General features: G+C 41.0%; 1 long non-coding RNA gene across 1 annotated transcript; it reads right to left on the bottom strand.

The window, feature by feature from the left end:
- Positions 1-2,818: 2,818 nt before the first annotated feature.
- On the bottom strand, positions 2,819-5,730 carry LOC125507725. The gene is made up of 3 exons (XR_007282947.1): positions 5,174-5,730; positions 3,721-3,792; positions 2,819-3,003 (listed from the first exon to the last, which is right to left on the bottom strand). It is a non-coding gene; the product is annotated as an uncharacterized LOC125507725 (long non-coding RNA).
- Between the last annotated feature and the right edge of the window lie 896 nt (positions 5,731-6,626).

The following is a 6,626-nucleotide window of genomic DNA, read 5'->3' as shown; positions in this document are numbered from 1 at the left end:
CTACATGTATACTGTATTACGGACTGAGCTCCGGTGCCTTAACTGCATCTGCCTTTGGCTATATGACAAGTGGGCCAGCCACATTTTGGGCCCACCTTTCATACACCCAAAGGCAGGTGCACTAAGTAAATGAAGCTACGTCCATATAGTACTCGTGTATACTACTACTATATAGAGGAGTGGTTTTATTATTCTCTCCATAACAATCATTTTAAATTGTGTAAGTACGAAACGAAACTCTATTTAACGTACAAGTGAAGAAAATTACCACTTCCGATGAACTAACGATCCACGCGTCCTGGTCGCACTTCCTGTCCTTCACGCGCGGTACACTACCCTCCCTTAAGTGAACAACCACACATGCGCCAAATTATCAGAAACGTGTGAAAGTGTGTACAAATAAAGAATTTTAATTTCAATTATCGGAAAGGTTTGAGAGTATGCACAGTTTGCCCTCTCTCAATAATTATGGTTTGTTGTGTTGGGCCTAAACTTGGTCAAACTTTACAAAGTTTGACTTCAGTCAAATCTAATATGCAGAGTAAATAAAAATGGAGGGCTACTACGTCCATCCGGGTTTTTAGTCCACACCATTTTTTAATCAAAGTTAATAGCTGGACAAATAAAATTACAGGGGAGCTGAAGACAAAGTTGTGAGAAGGCTTAGAAATCAATAGAAACTTATGCTCTTAGTACCAACGTGATCCTTCTTTGAGGAAACAGTTGGTTCATAGCCAATTGTGTGATAAAATTGCACCAACGTGAAAGACGACTGCGTCTCCAACGCAACCAAGGTGAACTGATGAAGGATATCATGTTTGTGGGTAACAAGCAAAGAGCACTGATGGAAGACAATTTGTTTTTCGTGGAAAATTGATCAGCTTAACCAGACCATGCAACCATGAGGCGCAATCATGAGCATTGATAGGTCATCGTGGTGATGCATCATCCATTTGGCATCAAGTTTGAGTGAGGCACCTATGAAGTTCAACAAATCCTCACTGTGGTCTATTTCTTCCAATTTTGTGCATTTTCACTAAAATTGAGGAAGACATGCCCGGGTATGGAGATACACATCGCTATTTGCAAAAATATAAAAAAGGGATATAGTGTTGTTACTTTGTTTTGGCAGTGGTATAAGATTAACAACGACATCTCAATTGTGAATAAGAATTAATGAAAAGTACACCAACAAACAGAAGCATCATGATTATCTTGATGGGAACTAAACCAGGATACCTGAGAAAAAAGGCATTTCTTCATTTAACTAGTGACAGTATTAGATTAGTAGCAGCAATAGGAGCATATGGACAATGACCGCACAACCACCATGTACTTTTTGTCGAAACAACATGTATACCTCCACTGAGGCATAAACCACGACCTTTTCGAGTGGCATTTCCTCTATAATAGTAGGTGATGTTGGACGAGCCGACGAACCCTAGCTACTATACATGGGGAGCTGGGGAGTATTTGCATAGAAGAAAACCCGCATGCAGCGACCTGGGGAGCTGAACCAGTACAAGAAGTTATACCTCAGGTGGGCGAGATGTCGCTTAGGCGGGCGGGCGGGATCTGCCCACACGATGGCAGCGAACAAGGGCGTGGAGGACCTTCGTCCGCGCCAGCGCCGACTCCGAGAGGATGGTGCACATCAGCTTCCTCCATCGCCGACGGCGACAACGTCAATGCTGCACCTCCTCACCTCCCGCAACGGACGGGATTCGGTCGGATCTGTGACCACCAGTGAGGAGAGAGATAGAGTGGACACTGTCATCTTGTTTTGATATGGAGAGGGTGAGAGAGCGAGAGGCGAGAAACCCTATCAAACAAGAGGCTATATATACAATGGAGTAAAAAATCTCTCCATAGTAGTGGTTTTAAATAGAATACACACGTTTCTGAAAAAAAGAAACAAAAACTGGCGGACAATTTTTTTTAACGTGCCAAGAAAGAAAAATCGATCAAAAACACGCCCCCCGCTTCCAGGTCGCGAGAGTCGTCGCGCGCACACACATAGACATAGACATGCATATCCGTGTTTACGTAAAATTCCATCTCCATCTTCATCTCCAATCATATTTGTCCAACTGGTACATTATTTACGTTGTTAATTAGGCTAGTCATAGTGAGAGTAACTTAGCTAGTAACATGGCGCATTCCTAGAAAATTTTGCTTATGTGGCATCTATTTATATATAAAAAGTGCTTGACGAGCTAACCAAAGAAAAGAAAATTATGCTAGAAATTACCACAAAAATTATAAACATCTAACCATTAATTTAATAGGTAAAAAACTTTATCATCGTTAGATTAGATTCAACTTGAAAATTACCCACCATTCTTTTTTCCTCTAGAAAATCCTATCCGGTGAACAACCAAACGAGAAGAAACGAGCTAAAAAAAAGATCACAACAAACCCTAGCTTGGCTACGCCATCCTCATGGCCATTGGCTTGGCGGCTTTCAGGCGAAGACCAAGCGCAGATAGGGCTGAAAGGCACATGTCACCTCCTTCGAGGTGGCTCCCTTTACCAATATGCAGCATGCATGAGCAGCGGCCAAGGGCAAGGTATGTACGTTGATGGCTTCTTCCCAAATATTCAACCCTACAATGATCAATTGCATGCATGCCGTTCTGTCTTTTTGCCATTTCCTATACGCTGATCTCAGAAACCATTTTTTGATCCGTCCCGTGTTCTTTACACAAATCTCACAATCGATCTCACGATCTCATAAACAAAACTCACCATAGGTTCGACTCATACCATCACAAGCAATCCTGCCGATGATGTACTATTATTCCAAATCAATATACATCCGCCATGATGGTTTTCCCTAAAAAAAAGAACTCTCACGAGCGAGTGCCCCAATCTCCTCGATTGTGCCATCGGCTCCATCAGGTTTTCCTAAGAAAGAACTCTCACGAGCAAGTGCCCCAATCTTCTCAGTTGTGTGCCGTCGATTCCATCAGGTGAGCAGATCACCTCCAGCAGCTGGACCATCTGCAGATATCATATAGAACTGACATAAAGTTCAATATTTTCTTAAAAGTAAGAGCAAAAACGGCAGAACAACTAATGTCTTCAATTCAAGGTATGACAACACAATCAAGAGCTTTTAATTGATGTAAAATGGGTTTTTAAACTTCTCCTAAGTTCCCCTTGTGGATTTTCAGTCATTATTATACATCAACTTCTCATCCTCAATTGCAATCTTATCTTATTCTTAGATTTCAATCTTTCTTAACAGCAAGAACAGAATCAGTAGTATAATGCACGTCTTCAATTCAAGGTGTGACAACACAATCAAATGCTTTTAGTTCAGAAAGAGGTGGAAAAACTACATGCACAATATCAGATTGTACAACTCCATGTTCGCTTTCACATCAATGGGAGGAGAGGTGGACACAGAAAAAAATGGTCCCGTGCCTCATGTATTTGGAATGAATGGCCAAAAATATCACAGATAGGTACTCTACGACCTGAAGGTAAAGACAAACCACGCACGGCGTAGTTGCACACCTATGCCACTACAAATAAGGGAAGAATCAGAGTTGACGCGTCAACATCAGAAGATAAAAGGGAATCAACAGATACTCCCATTGTCGAGGGCCTTAAAAATATATTGGATAAAGATAATAGACTAGCAAAAATACTCAGAATGGCAAGGGATAAATTCGAAGGTGACTATCCACGTGAGATTAACACGACATGACATACCATCTGCAATTGAAGTACCAGACTTGAACTATCACGACGTGAGATTAGCACGACATGACATGCCATCTGCAACTGAAGTAGCAGCCTTGATTGTCAGTGATACAAAGAGATGGACAAGTATATCGGAGAACCATTCAAAATTCATGGTTGTGCAGTATCCATTGTTAGTCCCCTACGGAGAAGATGGGTACAGAGGAAATACACATCGCACAATAAAAGAAGGTGCAAAATGCAAGAGAAAGCATGTAAACATTTGCTGGTGTGGAAGGCTTAAATTGCAGTTCAATATGGATGCCTTTGCATGCATTTTGCAGTAGTGCAGTACAAATAGACTGCATGAAAAGACATAAAGGAAACCTAAGAACGCAATTATATGCTGGGTTGCAAGACATAATAGACAGAGGAGATGCAAGGGCTGCCCAGGTATGAAGGACAATACTATTGTCGTGTGCCATCCAGCTTCACAGATAGCCCAAGATACAAAGCATAAAACTACTAAGATGCTATGGCAATATGTCGATGGGCTGGATACACAGACCTATTTGTGACATTCAATCTTTGCTACAGAAAGTAGGCATAGCAGCATCATAAAGACCTGATATTGTTGACCGGGTGATCTACATAAAGATCAAAGTGTTCAAGAGAAATATAAGAGAAAGGCTATACTTTGGAAACACACTCGCAAGTAATACCCTACCGACTTGATCACACCTGTTATTTTCTTTTGTATAGCAAATGAACTAACAGCGAGAATGATGTGGTCAAGAACATAGTCTACAGAGAAATATCCTCAAGGTAGGAACTAAAAACGCACTTACACATGCTACTAGCCCTTTTAGATAGCCATAAGTACATGGAAGAAAACTGTTTTTTCTATGCTAACATGATACTCCTATGATGGAACATAACCATAAGAAGATGGAACTAAACTGATTTTTCTATGCTAACATGATATGACGGCGGGTATGATCTAATACTCCCAGAATTATTGAAACATGCATCAACATTCGATGGAAATAGCTCAATAATACCAATTGTCGGTGCTACATATATTTTTAGATATTAGTTACAGCATCCACGGATCGTTATAGTTAATATGTAAAATTAAATGGCACCTACTTTCATATTCACTTACTAAAATAATTCTATCTTTGGGAAATCGTAAAATTATAACAAATTAATTAATTACACATTAAATATGTTGAAAAGAATGGGAGCAGGGAGCCAAACATTGTCGATGCCAGTCCCAAGTACTAAAAAAAGTGGAGGGGGCATAGATAAATTTACACCTTTCAGTAACAAGTCGTACCTGAAAGCACATTGTACTCCTATTTGTTTAGTCATACACATGCAGAGACATGATAAGAACAAGGAAAAAAATAAATGATAAATGCATGAAAATGGAGAAGTGAGGAGCTACAGGTGGAAGAATGAGCCGCCGAAATCAGGCTACCTCTATCGAGGAGCAAGACGACCTGCTGGGCTGGTCTTGCTCGGGGACAGCCACGATATGATGTGGATCCAAGCTCGCTGTAGCAGACGGGATCCACACCCATATCGCCTCCAAGGACGGCGACGACAGTCGACAACGGCACTGTCAAGATCGACAAGCTAGCCTCCTCTATTGCTCAGCTTCTCGTCGAGCCCTGCTACCCCTCCGCCGCCGTTGACCAGCATAAGAGATTGAGGAGGCATACATCGGGGAAAACCAGGTGCTGTAGATGGTCACGCCGTCGCCGCACCAGTGAGCCGAGCTGCAAAGGTGTGTGCAGGTGAGGACGGGCAAGATCACGGCAAGGAATCAAGAGGGGAAACTAAGGTTTATTCAGAATTGAATCTGCAGCGCTCGGGTGGAAGCAATTTTGGTACGAGGGGATAGAAGGAGATGAAAAGGGGATCAGGCAAGAGCCACGTCTGATGGTCGGAGAGTGTGAGGTTCTCTTTTTTCTTCTTTTTTTGGACAATTGTGTGACAGGTTCCCTTTGTTTTGAGGAAGTGTGTGAAGGTGTGAGTGTGAGGGATTCAACGACAAAAAAATGTGTGCGGGCTGTGTACATCTGTGTCATCCTGTTCGGCTTCCATAAGAAAAGAAAAAGCCCCAAAAAAACATTTTCAAAAATAACACAAAGATTTCCTACCAATCAACTACGATTTCGAAAACAACACAAAGATTTCCCACTAAACGACTACAATTGCGTACAGGTGGAATTCACATACATGTGTGCTCCAACATAAATTATACTCCCTTTGTAAAGAAATATAAAAACATTTAGATCACTATGCTAGAAATTCTTTTGAACAAATCCAAAAATATATAGTATACGATGATAAAAAATACTCCCTCCGTTCCTAAATGTAAGTCTTTGTAGAGATTTTCACTATGGACTACATATGGATGTATATAGATGCATTTTAAATGTAGATTCACTCGTTTTGCTTCATATGAGGTCTATAATGGAATCTCTTCAAAGACTTATATTTAGGAACGGAGGAAGTATATCAAACCGGAACCAATCATTCATATTCGGGCTATGCATATGAAAGTACAATTTCATGTCAAGCCGTCACAGACTATAAACATAATCATGCGGCAGCATCCGGCAAACCCATGAGTTGGAGCAAAGTGCTCCCAAAGAATTTGATGAGAAAGATAACACCCAATATTTTTCCGAACATGAAAGGAAAATTCCTCTTATCACCAAATAAGCTGTGTCTAAGGGTAAAATCATGTTTACAACCGCAACACTTGATGAACAAATGATGAAAATGTTATATATTTACCTTTGTTGGTTAATTAAACTTTGTTAAGTACTAGCCCGTGCATTTGCGAGGGCCACTTTGCTAGTGTAGTTAATGAGAAGTGGTAACATGATATGTTAGTGTAACATAGCGCCCCCCGAGAAAAG

Source organism: Triticum urartu, chromosome 5, assembly GCF_003073215.2.
Source record: "Triticum urartu cultivar G1812 chromosome 5, Tu2.1, whole genome shotgun sequence".
NCBI lineage: Eukaryota > Viridiplantae > Streptophyta > Magnoliopsida > Poales > Poaceae > Triticum > Triticum urartu.
This window is presented reverse-complemented; position numbering and strand designations above follow the sequence as displayed.